General features: G+C 45.3%; 37 non-coding genes across 37 annotated transcripts; all 37 read left to right on the top strand.

Annotated features, from left to right (window-relative positions):
* Nucleotides 1–189: 189 nt before the first annotated feature.
* LOC133006543 (5S ribosomal RNA) lies at nucleotides 190–308 on the top strand. Its single transcript, XR_009679067.1, has one exon. It is a non-coding gene; the product is annotated as a 5S ribosomal RNA (ribosomal RNA).
* A 214-nt stretch (nucleotides 309–522) lies between these two features.
* On the top strand, nucleotides 523–641 carry LOC133007498 (5S ribosomal RNA). Its single transcript, XR_009679966.1, has one exon. It is a non-coding gene; the product is annotated as a 5S ribosomal RNA (ribosomal RNA).
* Nucleotides 642–855: 214 nt separating this feature from the next.
* On the top strand, nucleotides 856–974 carry LOC133006168 (5S ribosomal RNA). The gene has a single exon (XR_009678715.1). It is a non-coding gene; the product is annotated as a 5S ribosomal RNA (ribosomal RNA).
* A 214-nt stretch (nucleotides 975–1,188) lies between these two features.
* On the top strand, nucleotides 1,189–1,307 carry LOC133005933 (5S ribosomal RNA). The gene has a single exon (XR_009678496.1). It is a non-coding gene; the product is annotated as a 5S ribosomal RNA (ribosomal RNA).
* A 214-nt stretch (nucleotides 1,308–1,521) lies between these two features.
* Nucleotides 1,522–1,640, top strand: LOC133006840 (5S ribosomal RNA). The gene has a single exon (XR_009679347.1). It is a non-coding gene; the product is annotated as a 5S ribosomal RNA (ribosomal RNA).
* Nucleotides 1,641–1,854: 214 nt separating this feature from the next.
* On the top strand, nucleotides 1,855–1,973 carry LOC133006388 (5S ribosomal RNA). Its single transcript, XR_009678921.1, has one exon. It is a non-coding gene; the product is annotated as a 5S ribosomal RNA (ribosomal RNA).
* A 214-nt stretch (nucleotides 1,974–2,187) lies between these two features.
* Nucleotides 2,188–2,306, top strand: LOC133006531 (5S ribosomal RNA). The gene has a single exon (XR_009679056.1). It is a non-coding gene; the product is annotated as a 5S ribosomal RNA (ribosomal RNA).
* A 214-nt stretch (nucleotides 2,307–2,520) lies between these two features.
* On the top strand, nucleotides 2,521–2,639 carry LOC133007338 (5S ribosomal RNA). The gene has a single exon (XR_009679817.1). It is a non-coding gene; the product is annotated as a 5S ribosomal RNA (ribosomal RNA).
* A 214-nt stretch (nucleotides 2,640–2,853) lies between these two features.
* Nucleotides 2,854–2,972, top strand: LOC133005932 (5S ribosomal RNA). Its single transcript, XR_009678495.1, has one exon. It is a non-coding gene; the product is annotated as a 5S ribosomal RNA (ribosomal RNA).
* A 214-nt stretch (nucleotides 2,973–3,186) lies between these two features.
* On the top strand, nucleotides 3,187–3,305 carry LOC133007194 (5S ribosomal RNA). Its single transcript, XR_009679682.1, has one exon. It is a non-coding gene; the product is annotated as a 5S ribosomal RNA (ribosomal RNA).
* Nucleotides 3,306–3,519: 214 nt separating this feature from the next.
* Nucleotides 3,520–3,638, top strand: LOC133006387 (5S ribosomal RNA). Its single transcript, XR_009678920.1, has one exon. It is a non-coding gene; the product is annotated as a 5S ribosomal RNA (ribosomal RNA).
* Nucleotides 3,639–3,852: 214 nt separating this feature from the next.
* LOC133006519 (5S ribosomal RNA) lies at nucleotides 3,853–3,971 on the top strand. The gene has a single exon (XR_009679045.1). It is a non-coding gene; the product is annotated as a 5S ribosomal RNA (ribosomal RNA).
* A 214-nt stretch (nucleotides 3,972–4,185) lies between these two features.
* Nucleotides 4,186–4,304, top strand: LOC133007337 (5S ribosomal RNA). Its single transcript, XR_009679816.1, has one exon. It is a non-coding gene; the product is annotated as a 5S ribosomal RNA (ribosomal RNA).
* A 214-nt stretch (nucleotides 4,305–4,518) lies between these two features.
* LOC133006471 (5S ribosomal RNA) lies at nucleotides 4,519–4,637 on the top strand. The gene has a single exon (XR_009678999.1). It is a non-coding gene; the product is annotated as a 5S ribosomal RNA (ribosomal RNA).
* A 214-nt stretch (nucleotides 4,638–4,851) lies between these two features.
* Nucleotides 4,852–4,970, top strand: LOC133006167 (5S ribosomal RNA). Its single transcript, XR_009678714.1, has one exon. It is a non-coding gene; the product is annotated as a 5S ribosomal RNA (ribosomal RNA).
* Nucleotides 4,971–5,184: 214 nt separating this feature from the next.
* LOC133005931 (5S ribosomal RNA) lies at nucleotides 5,185–5,303 on the top strand. Its single transcript, XR_009678494.1, has one exon. It is a non-coding gene; the product is annotated as a 5S ribosomal RNA (ribosomal RNA).
* A 214-nt stretch (nucleotides 5,304–5,517) lies between these two features.
* Nucleotides 5,518–5,636, top strand: LOC133006838 (5S ribosomal RNA). The gene has a single exon (XR_009679345.1). It is a non-coding gene; the product is annotated as a 5S ribosomal RNA (ribosomal RNA).
* A 214-nt stretch (nucleotides 5,637–5,850) lies between these two features.
* Nucleotides 5,851–5,969, top strand: LOC133007004 (5S ribosomal RNA). The gene has a single exon (XR_009679503.1). It is a non-coding gene; the product is annotated as a 5S ribosomal RNA (ribosomal RNA).
* Nucleotides 5,970–6,184: 215 nt separating this feature from the next.
* On the top strand, nucleotides 6,185–6,303 carry LOC133006718 (5S ribosomal RNA). The gene has a single exon (XR_009679233.1). It is a non-coding gene; the product is annotated as a 5S ribosomal RNA (ribosomal RNA).
* Nucleotides 6,304–6,517: 214 nt separating this feature from the next.
* LOC133007192 (5S ribosomal RNA) lies at nucleotides 6,518–6,636 on the top strand. Its single transcript, XR_009679680.1, has one exon. It is a non-coding gene; the product is annotated as a 5S ribosomal RNA (ribosomal RNA).
* A 214-nt stretch (nucleotides 6,637–6,850) lies between these two features.
* LOC133006386 (5S ribosomal RNA) lies at nucleotides 6,851–6,969 on the top strand. The gene has a single exon (XR_009678919.1). It is a non-coding gene; the product is annotated as a 5S ribosomal RNA (ribosomal RNA).
* A 214-nt stretch (nucleotides 6,970–7,183) lies between these two features.
* Nucleotides 7,184–7,302, top strand: LOC133006508 (5S ribosomal RNA). The gene has a single exon (XR_009679034.1). It is a non-coding gene; the product is annotated as a 5S ribosomal RNA (ribosomal RNA).
* Nucleotides 7,303–7,516: 214 nt separating this feature from the next.
* LOC133007335 (5S ribosomal RNA) lies at nucleotides 7,517–7,635 on the top strand. The gene has a single exon (XR_009679814.1). It is a non-coding gene; the product is annotated as a 5S ribosomal RNA (ribosomal RNA).
* Nucleotides 7,636–7,849: 214 nt separating this feature from the next.
* LOC133006470 (5S ribosomal RNA) lies at nucleotides 7,850–7,968 on the top strand. The gene has a single exon (XR_009678998.1). It is a non-coding gene; the product is annotated as a 5S ribosomal RNA (ribosomal RNA).
* A 214-nt stretch (nucleotides 7,969–8,182) lies between these two features.
* Nucleotides 8,183–8,301, top strand: LOC133007045 (5S ribosomal RNA). Its single transcript, XR_009679543.1, has one exon. It is a non-coding gene; the product is annotated as a 5S ribosomal RNA (ribosomal RNA).
* Nucleotides 8,302–8,515: 214 nt separating this feature from the next.
* LOC133005978 (5S ribosomal RNA) lies at nucleotides 8,516–8,634 on the top strand. Its single transcript, XR_009678538.1, has one exon. It is a non-coding gene; the product is annotated as a 5S ribosomal RNA (ribosomal RNA).
* Nucleotides 8,635–8,848: 214 nt separating this feature from the next.
* LOC133007263 (5S ribosomal RNA) lies at nucleotides 8,849–8,967 on the top strand. Its single transcript, XR_009679746.1, has one exon. It is a non-coding gene; the product is annotated as a 5S ribosomal RNA (ribosomal RNA).
* Nucleotides 8,968–9,181: 214 nt separating this feature from the next.
* LOC133006497 (5S ribosomal RNA) lies at nucleotides 9,182–9,300 on the top strand. The gene has a single exon (XR_009679023.1). It is a non-coding gene; the product is annotated as a 5S ribosomal RNA (ribosomal RNA).
* Nucleotides 9,301–9,515: 215 nt separating this feature from the next.
* LOC133007295 (5S ribosomal RNA) lies at nucleotides 9,516–9,634 on the top strand. Its single transcript, XR_009679776.1, has one exon. It is a non-coding gene; the product is annotated as a 5S ribosomal RNA (ribosomal RNA).
* A 214-nt stretch (nucleotides 9,635–9,848) lies between these two features.
* On the top strand, nucleotides 9,849–9,967 carry LOC133006485 (5S ribosomal RNA). The gene has a single exon (XR_009679012.1). It is a non-coding gene; the product is annotated as a 5S ribosomal RNA (ribosomal RNA).
* A 214-nt stretch (nucleotides 9,968–10,181) lies between these two features.
* Nucleotides 10,182–10,300, top strand: LOC133006260 (5S ribosomal RNA). The gene has a single exon (XR_009678802.1). It is a non-coding gene; the product is annotated as a 5S ribosomal RNA (ribosomal RNA).
* Nucleotides 10,301–10,514: 214 nt separating this feature from the next.
* On the top strand, nucleotides 10,515–10,633 carry LOC133007334 (5S ribosomal RNA). The gene has a single exon (XR_009679813.1). It is a non-coding gene; the product is annotated as a 5S ribosomal RNA (ribosomal RNA).
* Nucleotides 10,634–10,848: 215 nt separating this feature from the next.
* LOC133005930 (5S ribosomal RNA) lies at nucleotides 10,849–10,967 on the top strand. The gene has a single exon (XR_009678493.1). It is a non-coding gene; the product is annotated as a 5S ribosomal RNA (ribosomal RNA).
* Nucleotides 10,968–11,181: 214 nt separating this feature from the next.
* LOC133007191 (5S ribosomal RNA) lies at nucleotides 11,182–11,300 on the top strand. The gene has a single exon (XR_009679679.1). It is a non-coding gene; the product is annotated as a 5S ribosomal RNA (ribosomal RNA).
* Nucleotides 11,301–11,514: 214 nt separating this feature from the next.
* On the top strand, nucleotides 11,515–11,633 carry LOC133006385 (5S ribosomal RNA). Its single transcript, XR_009678918.1, has one exon. It is a non-coding gene; the product is annotated as a 5S ribosomal RNA (ribosomal RNA).
* A 214-nt stretch (nucleotides 11,634–11,847) lies between these two features.
* LOC133007285 (5S ribosomal RNA) lies at nucleotides 11,848–11,966 on the top strand. Its single transcript, XR_009679767.1, has one exon. It is a non-coding gene; the product is annotated as a 5S ribosomal RNA (ribosomal RNA).
* A 214-nt stretch (nucleotides 11,967–12,180) lies between these two features.
* Nucleotides 12,181–12,299, top strand: LOC133007333 (5S ribosomal RNA). Its single transcript, XR_009679812.1, has one exon. It is a non-coding gene; the product is annotated as a 5S ribosomal RNA (ribosomal RNA).
* The last annotated feature ends 201 nt before the right edge of the window (nucleotides 12,300–12,500 follow it).

Genomic DNA, 12,500 nt, shown 5'->3' with positions numbered 1-12,500 from the left:
AGAGGGAACGGTTGCTGCTGCTTTAAAGGAGAAACATCTTGGAAAGAGCAGGAAAGACTCAACATCAAAGAAAACAAGGATATGGAACCCTGAAATTATTACTGATGAAAATGATTGATAATTGTCATGATTTGATGATGGTGGTGGTGGTTCACATGTATAAATAAGGTAATGTGGGTTGAGTCTCTCGCTTACGGCCATACCACCCTGAGCACGCCCGATCTCGTCTGATCTCGGAAGCTAAGCAGGGTCGGGCTTGGTTAGTACTTGGATGGGAGACCGCCTGGGAATACCAGGTGCTGTAAGCTTTTTCGAATAAGCTTTGCAACCAGCAGAGGGAACAGTTGCTGCTGCTTTAAAGGAGAAACATCTTGGAAAGAGCAGGAAAGACTCAACATCAAAGAAAACAAGGATATGGAACCCTGACATTATTACTGATGGAAATGATTGATAATTGTCATGATTTGATGATGGTGGTGGTGGTTCACATGTATAAATAAGGTATTGTGGGTTGAGTCTTTCGCTTACGGCCATACCACCCTGAGCACGCCCGATCTCGTCTGATCTAGGAAGCTAAGCATGGTCGGGCTTGGTTAGTACTTGGATGGGAGACCGCCTGGGAATACCAGGTGCTGTAAGCTTTTTCGAATTTGCTTTGCAACCAGCTGAGGGAACGGTTGCTGCTGCTTTAAAGGAGAAACATCTTGGAAAGAGCAGGAAAGACTCACCATCAAAGAAAACAAGGATATGGAACCCTGACATTATTACTGATGGAAATGCTTGATAATTGTCATGATTTGATGATGGTGGTGGTGGTTCACATGTATAAATAAGGTATTGTGGGTTGAGTCTTTCGCTTACGGCCATACCACCCTGAGCACGCCCGATCTCGTCTGATCTCGGAAGCTAAGCAGGGTCGGGCTTGGTTAGTACTTGGATGGGAGACCGCCTCGGAATACCAGGTGCTGTAAGCTTTTTCGAATTTGCTTTGCAACCAGCAGAGGGAACGGTTGCTGCTGCTTTAAAGGAGAAACATCTTGGAAAGAGCAGGAAAGACTCAACATCAAAGAAAACAAGGATATGGAACCCTGACATTATTACTGATGGAAATGATTGATAATTGTCATGATTTGATGATGGTGGTGGTGGTTCACATGTATAAATAAGGTATTGTGGGTTGAGTTTTTCGCTTACGGCCATACCACCCTGAGCACGCCCGATCTCGTCTGATCTCGGAAGCTAAGCAGGGTCGGGCTTGGTTAGTACTTGGATGGGAGACCCCCTGGGAATACCAGGTGCTGTAAGCTTTTTCGAATTTGCTTTGCAACCAGCAGAGGGAACGGTTGCTGCTGCTTTAAATGAGAAACATCTTGGAAAGAGCAGGAAAGACTCAACATCAAAGAAAACAAGGATATGGAACCCTGACATTATTACTGATGGAAATGTTTGATAATTGTCATGATTTGATGATGGTGGTGGTGGTTCACATGTATAAATAAGGTATTGTGGGTTGAGTCTTTCGCTTACGGCCATACCACCCTGAGCACGCCCGATCTCGTCTGATCTCGGAAGCTAAACATGGTCGGGCTTGGTTAGTACTTGGATGGGAGACCGCCTGGGAATACCAGGTGCTGTAAGCTTTTTCGAATTTGCTTTGCAACCAGCTGAGGGAACGGTTGCTGCTGCTTTAAAGGAGAAACATCTTGGAAAGAGCAGGAAAGACTCACCATCAAAGAAAACAAGGATATGGAACCCTGACATTATTACTGATGGAAATGATTGATAATTGTCATGATTTGATGATGGTGGTGGTGGTTCACATGTATAAATAAGGTATTGTGGGTTGAGTCTTTCGCTTACGGCCATACCACCCTAAGCACGCCCGATCTCGTCTGATCTCGGAAGCTAAGCAGGGTCGGGCTTGGTTAGTACTTGGATGGGAGACCGCCTGGGAATACCAGGTGCTGTAAGCTTTTTCGAATTTGCTTTGCAACCAGCAGAGGGAACGGTTGCTGCTGCTTTAAAGGAGAAACATCTTGGAAAGAGCAGGAAAGACTCAACATCAAAGAAAACAAGGATATGGAACCCTGAAATTATTACTGATGAAAATGATTGATAATTGTCATGATTTGATGATGGTGGTGGTGGTTCACATGTATAAATAAGGTAATGTGGGTTGAGTCTCTCGCTTACGGCCATACCACCCTGAGCACGCCCGATCTCGTCTGATCTCGGAAGCTAAGCAGGGTCGGGCTTGGTTAGTACTTGGATGGGAGACCGCCTGGGAATACCAGGTGCTGTAAGCTTTTTCGAATAAGCTTTGCAACCAGCAGAGGGAACAGTTGCTGCTGCTTTAAAGGAGAAACATCTTGGAAAGAGCAGGAAAGACTCACCATCAAAGAAAACAAGGATAGGGAACCCTGACATTATTACTGATGGAAATGCTTGATAATTGTCATGATTTGATGATGGTGGTGGTGGTTCACATGTATAAATAAGGTATTGCGGGTTGAGTCTTTCGCTTACGGCCATACCACCCTGAGCACGCCCGATCTCGTCTGATCTCGGAAGCTAAGCATGGTCTGGCTTGGTTAGTACTTGGATGGGAGACCGCCTGGGAATACCAGGTGCTGTAAGCTTTTTCGAATTTGCTTTGCAAACAGCAGAGGGAACGGTTGCTGCTGCTTTAAAAGAGAAACATCTTGGAAAGAGCAGGAAAGACTCACCATCAAAGAAAACAAGGATATGGAACCCTGACATTATTACTGATGGAAATGATTGATAATTGTCATGATTTGATGATGGTGGTGGTGGTTCACATGTATAAATAAGGTATTGTGGGTTGAGTTTTTCGCTTACGGCCATACCACCCTGAGCACGCCCGATCTCGTCTGATCTCGGAAGCTAAGCAGGGTCGGGCTTGGTTAGTACTTGGATGGGAGACCCCCTGGGAATACCAGGTGCTGTAAGCTTTTTCGAATTTGCTTTGCAACCAGCAGAGGGAACGGTTGCTGCTGCTTTAAAGGAGAAACATCTTGGAAAGAGCAGGAAAGACTCAACATCAAAGAAAACAAGGATATGGAACCCTGACATTATTACTGATGGAAATGTTTGATAATTGTCATGATTTGATGATGGTGGTGGTGGTTCACATGTATAAATAAGGTATTGTGGGTTGAGTCTTTCGCTTACGGCCATACCACCCTGAGCACGCCCGATCTCGTCTGATCTCGGAAGCTAAACATGGTCGGGCTTGGTTAGTACTTGGATGGGAGACCGCCTGGGAATACCAGGTGCTGTATGCTTTTTCGAATTTGCTTTGCAACCAGCAGAGGGAACGGTTGCTGCTGCTTTAAAGGAGAAACATCTTGGAAAGAGCAGGAAAGACTCACCATCAAAGAAAACAAGGATATGGAACCCTGACATTATTACTGATGGAAATGCTTGATAATTGTCATGATTTGATGATGGTGGTGGTGGTTCACATGTATAAATAAGGTATTGTGGGTTGAGTCTTTCGCTTACGGCCATACCACCCTAAGCACGCCCGATCTCGTCTGATCTCGGAAGCTAAGCAGGGTCGGGCTTGGTTAGTACTTGGATGGGAGACCGCCTGGGAATACCAGGTGCTGTAAGCTTTTTCGAATTTGCTTTGCAACCAGCAGAGGGAACGGTTGCTGCTGCTTTAAAGGAGAAACATCTTGGAAAGAGCAGGAAAGACTCAACATCAAAGAAAACAAGGATATGGAACCCTGAAATTATTACTGATGAAAATGATTGATAATTGTCATTATTTGATGATGGTGGTGGTGGTTCACATGTATAAATAAGGTAATGTGGGTTGAGTCTCTCGCTTACGGCCATACCACCCTGAGCACGCCCGATCTCGTCTGATCTCGGAAGCTAAGCAGGGTCGGGCTTGGTTAGTACTTGGATGGGAGACCGCCTGGGAATACCAGGTGCTGTAAGCTTTTTCGAATAAGCTTTGCAACCAGCAGAGGGAACAGTTGCTGCTGCTTTAAAGGAGAAACATCTTGGAAAGAGCAGGAAAGACTCACCATCAAAGAAAACAAGGATAGGGAACCCTGACATTATTACTGATGGAAATGCTTGATAATTGTCATGATTTGATGATGGTGGTGGTGGTTCACATGTATAAATAAGGTATTGTGGGTTGAGTCTTTCGCTTACGGCCATACCACCCTGAGCACGCCCGATCTCGTCTGATCTCGGAAGCTAAGCATGGTCTGGCTTGGTTAGTACTTGGATGGGAGACCGCCTGGGAATACCAGGTGCTGTAAGCTTTTTCGAATTTGCTTTGCAAACAGCAGAGGGAACGGTTGCTGCTGCTTTAAAAGAGAAACATCTTGGAAAGAGCAGGAAAGACTCACCATCAAAGAAAACAAGGATATGGAACCCTGACATTATTACTGATGGAAATGATTGATAATTGTCATGATTTGATGATGGTGGTGGTGGTTCACATGTATAAATAAGGTATTGTGGGTTGAGTCTTTCGCTTACGGCCATACCACCCTGAGCACGCCCGATCTCGTCTGATCTCGGAAGCTAAGCATGGTCGGGCTTGGTTAGTACTTGGATGGGAGACCGCCTGGGAATACCAGGTGCTGTAAGCTTTTTCGAATTTGCTTTGCAACCAGCTGAGGGAACGGTTGCTGCTGCTTTAAAGGAGAAACATCTTGGAAAGAGCAGGAAAGACTCACCATCAAAGAAAACAAGGATATGGAACCCTGACATTATTACTGATGGAAATGCTTGATAATTGTCATGATTTGATGATGGTGGTGGTGGTTCACATGTATAAATAAGGTATTGTGGGTTGAGTCTTTCGCTTACGGCCATACCACCCTGAGCACGCCCGATCTCGTCTGATCTCGGAAGCTAAGCAGGGTCGGGCTTGGTTAGTACTTGGATGGGAGACCGCCTCGGAATACCAGGTGCTGTAAGCTTTTTCGAATTTGCTTTGCAACCAGCAGAGGGAACGGTTGCTGCTGCTTTAAAGGAGAAACATCTTGGAAAGAGCAGGAAAGACTCAACATCAAAGAAAACAAGGATATGGAACCCTGACATTATTACTGATGGAAATGATTGATAATTGTCATGATTTGATGATGGTGGTGGTGGTTCACATGTATAAATAAGGTATTGTGGGTTGAGTTTTTCGCTTACGGCCATACCACCCTGAGCACGCCCGATCTCGTCTGATCTCGGAAGCTAAGCAGGGTCGGGCTTGGTTAGTACTTGGATGGGAGACCCCCTGGGAATACCAGGTGCTGTAAGCTTTTTCGAATTTGCTTTGCAACCAGCAGAGGGAACGGTTGCTGCTGCTTTAAATGAGAAACATCTTGGAAAGAGCAGGAAAGACTCAACATCAAAGAAAACAAGGATATGGAACCCTGACATTATTACTGATGGAAATGTTTGATAATTGTCATGATTTGATGATGGTGGTGGTGGTTCACATGTATAAATAAGGTATTGTGGGTTGAGTCTTTCGCTTACGGCCATACCACCCTGAGCACGCCCGATCTCGTCTGATCTCGGAAGCTAAACATGGTCGGGCTTGGTTAGTACTTGGATGGGAGACCGCCTGGGAATACCAGGTGCTGTAAGCTTTTTCGAATTTGCTTTGCAACCAGCTGAGGGAACGGTTGCTGCTGCTTTAAAGGAGAAACATCTTGGAAAGAGCAGGAAAGACTCACCATCAAAGAAAACAAGGATATGGAACCCTGACATTATTACTGATGGAAATGATTGATAATTGTCATGATTTGATGATGGTGGTGGTGGTTCACATGTATAAATAAGGTATTGTGGGTTGAGTCTTTCGCTTACGGCCATACCACCCTAAGCACGCCCGATCTCGTCTGATCTCGGAAGCTAAGCAGGGTCGGGCTTGGTTAGTACTTGGATGGGAGACCGCCTTGGAATACCAGGTGCTGTAAGCTTTTTCGAATTTGCTTTGCAACCAGCAGAGGGAACGGTTGCTGCTGCTTTAAAGGAGAAACATCTTGGAAAGAGCAGGAAAGACTCACCATCAAAGAAAACAAGGATATGGAACCCTGACATTGTTACTGATTGGAAATGATTGATAATTGTCATGATTTGATGATGGTGGTGGTGGTTCACATGTATAAATAAGGTATTGTGGGTTGAGTTTTTCGCTTACGGCCATACCACCCTGAGCACGCCCGATCTCGTCTGATCTCGGAAGCTAAGCAGGGTCGGGCTTGGTTAGTACTTGGATGGGAGACCCCCTGGGAATACCAGGTGCTGGAAGCTTTTTCGAATTTGCTTTGCAACCAGCAGAGGGAACGGTTGCTGCTGCTTTAAAGGAGAAACATCTTGGAAAGAGCAGGAAAGACTCAACATCAAAGAAAACAAGGATATGGAACCCTGACATTATTACTGATGGAAATGTTTGATAATTGTCATGATTTGATGATGGTGGTGGTGGTTCACATGTATAAATAAGGTATTGTGGGTTGAGTCTTTCGCTTACGGCCATACCACCCTGAGCACGCCCGATCTCGTCTGATCTCGGAAGCTAAACATGGTCGGGCTTGGTTAGTACTTGGATGGGAGACCGCCTGGGAATACCAGGTGCTGTATGCTTTTTCGAATTTGCTTTGCAACCAGCAGAGGGAACGGTTGCTGCTGCTTTAAAGGAGAAACATCTTGGAAAGAGCAGGAAAGACTCACCATCAAAGAAAACAAGGATATGGAACCCTGACATTATTACTGATGGAAATGCTTGATAATTGTCATGATTTGATGATGGTGGTGGTGGTTCACATGTATAAATAAGGTATTGTGGGTTGAGTCTTTCGCTTACGGCCATACCACCCTAAGCACGCCCGATCTCGTCTGATCTCGGAAGCTAAGCAGGGTCGGGCTTGGTTAGTACTTGGATGGGAGACCGCCTGGGAATACCAGGTGCTGTAAGCTTTTTCGAATTTGCTTTGCAACCAGCAGAGGGAACGGTTGCTGCTGCTTTAAAGGAGAAACATCTTGGAAAGAGCAGGAAAGACTCAACATCAAAGAAAACAAGGATATGGAACCCTGAAATTATTACTGATGAAAATGATTGATAATTGTCATGATTTGATGATGGTGGTGGTGGTTCACATGTATAAATAAGGTAATGTGGGTTGAGTCTCTCGCTTACGGCCATACCACCCTGAGCACGCCCGATCTCGTCTGATCTCGGAAGCTAAGCAGGGTCGGGCTTGGTTAGTACTTGGATGGGAGACCGCCTGGGAATACCAGGTGCTGTAAGCTTTTTCGAATAAGCTTTGCAACCAGCAGAGGGAACAGTTGCTGCTGCTTTAAAGGAGAAACATCTTGGAAAGATCAGGAAAGACTCACCATCAAAGAAAACAAGGATAGGGAACCCTGACATTATTACTGATGGAAATGCTTGATAATTGTCATGATTTGATGATGGTGGTGGTGGTTCACATGTATAAATAAGGTATTGTGGGTTGAGTCTTTCGCTTACGGCCATACCACCCTGAGCACGCCCGATCTCGTCTGATCTCGGAAGCTAAGCATGGTCTGGCTTGGTTAGTACTTGGATGGGAGACCGCCTGGGAATACCAGGTGCTGTAAGCTTTTTCGAATTTGCTTTGCAAACAGCAGAGGGAACGGTTGCTGCTGCTTTAAAAGAGAAACATCTTGGAAAGAGCAGGAAAGACTCACCATCAAAGAAAACAAGGATATGGAACCCTGACATTATTACTGATGGAAATGATTGATAATTGTCATGATTTGATGATGGTGGTGGTGGTTCACATGTATAAATAAGGTATTGTGGGTTGAGTCTTTCGCTTACGGCCATACCACCCTGAGCACGCCCGATCTCGTCTGATCTCGGAAGCTAAGCATGGTCGGGCTTGGTTAGTACTTGGATGGGAGACCGCCTGGGAATACCAGGTGCTGTAAGCTTTTTCGAATTTGCTTTGCAACCAGCTGAGGGAACGGTTGCTGCTGCTTTAAAGGAGAAACATCTTGGAAAGAGCAGGAAAGACTCACCATCAAAGAAAACAAGGATATGGAACCCTGACATTATTACTGATGGAAATGCTTGATAATTGTCATGATTTGATGATGGTGGTGGTGGTTCACATGTATAAATAAGGTATTGTGGGTTGAGTCTTTCGCTTACGGCCATACCACACTGAGCACGCCCGATCTCGTCTGATCTCGGAAGCTAAGCAGGGTCGGGCTTGGTTAGTACTTGGATGGGAGACTGCCTGGGAATACCAGGTGCTGTAAGCTTTTTCGAATTTGCTTTGCAACCAGCAGAGGGAACGGTTGCTGCTGCTTTAAAGGAGAAACATCTTGGAAAGAGCAGGAAAGACTCAACATCAAAGAAAACAAGGATATGGAACCCTGACATTATTACTGATGGAAATGATTGATAATTGTCATTATTTGATGATGGTGGTGGTGGTTCACATGTATAAATAAGGTATTGTGGGTTGAGTCTTTCGCTTACGGCCATACCACCCTGAGCACGCCCGATCTCGTCTGATCTCGGAAGCTAAGCAGGGTCGGGCTTGGTTAGTACTTGGATGGGAGACCGCATGGGAATACCAGGTGCTGTAAGCTTTTTCGAATTTGCTTTGCAACCAGCAGAGGGAACGGTTGCTGCTGCTTTAAAGGAGAAACATCTTGGAAAGAGCAGGAAAGACTCAACATCAAAGAAAACAAGGATATGGAACCCTGACATTATTACTGATGGAAATGCTTGATAATTGTCATGATTTGATGATGGTGGTGGTGGTTCACATGTATAAATAAGGTATTGTGGGTTGAGTCTTTCGCTTACCGCCATACCACACTGAGCACGCCCGATCTCGTCTGATCTCGGAAGCTAAGCAGGGTCGGGCTTGGTTAGTACTTGGATGGGAGACCGCCTGGGAATACCAGGTGCTGTAAGCTTTTTCGAATTTGCTTTGCAACCAGCAGAGGGAACGGTTGCTGCTGCTTTAAAGGAGAAACATCTTGGAAAGAGCAGGAAAGACTCAACATCAAAGAAAACAAGGATATGGAACCCTGACATTATTACTGATGGAAATGTTTGATAATTGTCATGATTTGATGATGGTGGTGGTGGTTCACATGTATAAATAAGGTATTGTGGGTTGAGTTTTTCGCTTACGGCCATACCACCCTGAGCACGCCCGATCTCGTCTGATCTCGGAAGCTAAGCAGGGTCGGGCTTGGTTAGTACTTGGATGGGAGACCGCCTGGGAATACCAGGTGCTGTAAGCTTTTTTCGAATTTGCTTTGCAACCAGCAGAGGGAACGGTTGCTGCTGCTTTAAAGGAGAAACATCTTGGAAAGAGCAGGAAAGACTCAACATCAAAGAAAACAAGGATATGGAACCCTGACATTATTACTGATGGAAATGTTTGATAATTGTCATGATTTGATGATGGTGGTGGTGGTTCACATGTATAAATAAGGTATTGTGGGTTGAGTCTTTCGCTTACGGCCATACCACCCTGAGCACGCCCGATCTCGTCTGATCTCGCAAGCTAAGCATGGTCGGGCTTGGTTAGTACTTGGATGGGAGACCGCCTGGGAATACCAGGTGCTGTAAGCTTTTTCGAATTTGCTTTGCAACCAGCTGAGGGAACAGTTGCTGCTGCTTTAAAGGAGAAACATCTTGGAAAGAGCAGGAAAGACTCACCATCAAAGAAAACAAGGATATGGAACCCTGACATTATTACTGATGGAAATGCTTGATAATTGTCATGATTTGATGATGGTGGTGGTGGTTCACATGTATAAATAAGGTATTGTGGGTTGAGTCTTTCGCTTACGGCCATACCACCCTGAGCACGCCCGATCTCGTCTGATCTCGGAAGCTAAGCAGGGTCGGGCTTGGTTAGTACTTGGATGGGAGACCGCCTGGGAATACCAGGTGCTGTAAGCTTTTTCGAATTTGCTTTGCAAACAGCAGAGGGAACGGTTGCTGCTGCTTTAAAGGAGAAACATCTTGGAAAGAGCAGGAAAGACTCACCATCAAAGAAAACAAGGATATGGAACCCTGACATTATTACTGATGGAAATGCTTGATAATTGTCATGATTTGATGATGGTGGTGGTGGTTCACATGTATAAATAAGGTATTGTGGGTTGAGTCTTTCGCTTACGGCCATACCACCCTGAGCACGCCCGATCTCGTCTGATCTTGGAAGCTAAGCAGGGTCGGGCTTGGTTAGTACTTGGATGGGAGACCGCCTGGGAATACCAGGTGCTGTAAGCTTTTTCGAATAAGCTTTGCAACCAGCAGAGGGAACAGTTGCTGCTGCTTTAAAGGAGAAACATCTTGGAAAGAGCAGGAAAGACTCACCATCAAAGAAAACAAGGATAGGGAACCCTGACATTATTACTGATGGAAATGCTTGATAATTGTCATGATTTGATGATGGTGGTGGTGGTTCACATGTATAAATAAGGTATTGTGGGTTGAGTCTTTCGCTTACGGCCATACCACCCTGAGCACGCCCGATCTCGTCTGATCTCGGAAGCTAAGCATGGTCTGGCTTGGTTAGTACTTGGATGGGAGACCGCCTGGGAATACCAGGTGCTGTAAGCTTTTTCGAATTTGCTTTGCAAACAGCAGAGGGAACGGTTGCTGCTGCTTTAAAAGAGAAACATCTTGGAAAGAGCAGGAAAGACTCACCATCAAAGAAAACAAGGATATGGAACCCTGACATTGTTACTGATTGGAAATGATTGATAATTGTCATGATTTGATGATGGTGGTGGTGGTTCACATGTATAAATAAGGTATTGTGGGTTGAGTTTTTCGCTTACGGCCATACCACCCTGAGCACGCCCGATCTCGTCTGATCTCGGAAGCTAAGCAGGGTCGGGCTTGGTTAGTACTTGGATGGGAGACCCCCTGGGAATACCAGGTGCTGTAAGCTTTTTCGAATTTGCTTTGCAACCAGCAGAGGGAACGGTTGCTGCTGCTTTAAAGGAGAAACATCTTGGAAAGAGCAGGAAAGACTCAACATCAAAGAAAACAAGGATATGGAACCCTGACATTATTACTGATGGAAATGTTTGATAATTGTCATGATTTGATGATGGTGGTGGTGGTTCACATGTATAAATAAGGTATTGTGGGTTGAGTCTTTCGCTTACGGCCATACCACCCTGAGCACGCCCGATCTCGTCTGATCTCGGAAGCTAAACATGGTCGGGCTTGGTTAGTACTTGGATGGGAGACCGCCTGGGAATACCAGGTGCTGTATGCTTTTTCGAATTTGCTTTGCAACCAGCAGAGGGAACGGTTGCTGCTGCTTTAAAGGAGAAACATCTTGGAAAGAGCAGGAAAGACTCACCATCAAAGAAAACAAGGATATGGAACCCTGACATTATTACTGATGGAAATGCTTGATAATTGTCATGATTTGATGATGGTGGTGGTGGTTCACATGTATAAATAAGGTATTGTGGGTTGAGTCTTTCGCTTACGGCCATACCACCCTAAGCACGCCCGATCTCGTCTGATCTCGGAAGCTAAGCAGGGTCGGGCTTGGTTAGTACTTGGATGGGAGACCGCCTGGGAATACCAGGTGCTGTAAGCTTTTTCGAATTTGCTTTGCAACCAGCAGAGGGAACGGTTGCTGCTGCTTTAAAGGAGAAACATCTTGGAAAGAGCAGGAAAGACTCAACATCAAAGAAAACAAGGATATGGAACCCTGAAATTATTACTGATGAAAATGATTGATAATTGTCATGATTTGATGATGGTGGTGGTGGTTCACATGTATAAATAAGGTAATGTGGGTTGAGTCTCTCGCTTACGGCCATACCACCCTGAGCACGCCTTATCTCGTCTGATCTCGGAAGCTAAGCAGGGTCGGGCTTGGTTAGTACTTGGATGGGAGACCGCCTGGGAATACCAGGTGCTGTAAGCTTTTTCGAATAAGCTTTGCAACCAGCAGAGGGAACAGTTGCTGCTGCTTTAAAGGAGAAACATCTTGGAAAGAGCAGGAAAGACTCACCATCAAAGAAAACAAGGATAGGGAACCCTGACATTATTACTGATGGAAATGCTTGATAATTGTCATGATTTGATGATGGTGGTGGTGGTTCACATGTATAAATAAGGTATTGTGGGTTGAGTCTTTCGCTTACGGCCATACCACCCTGAGCACGCCCGATCTCGTCTGATCTCGGAAGCTAAGCATGGTCTGGCTTGGTTAGTACTTGGATGGGAGACCGCCTGGGAATACCAGGTGCTGTAAGCTTTTTCGAATTTGCTTTGCAAACAGCAGAGGGAACGGTTGCTGCTGCTTTAAAAGAGAAACATCTTGGAAAGAGCAGGAAAGACTCACCATCAAAGAAAACAAGGATATGGAACCCTGACATTATTACTGATGGAAATGATTGATAATTGTCATGATTTGATGATGGTGGTGGTGGTTCACATGTATAAATAAGGTATTGTG

The sequence above is a fragment of the Limanda limanda genome, chromosome 7 (genome assembly GCF_963576545.1).
Source record: "Limanda limanda chromosome 7, fLimLim1.1, whole genome shotgun sequence".
NCBI classification, from domain to species: Eukaryota; Metazoa; Chordata; class Actinopteri; order Pleuronectiformes; family Pleuronectidae; genus Limanda; species Limanda limanda.
This window is presented reverse-complemented; position numbering and strand designations above follow the sequence as displayed.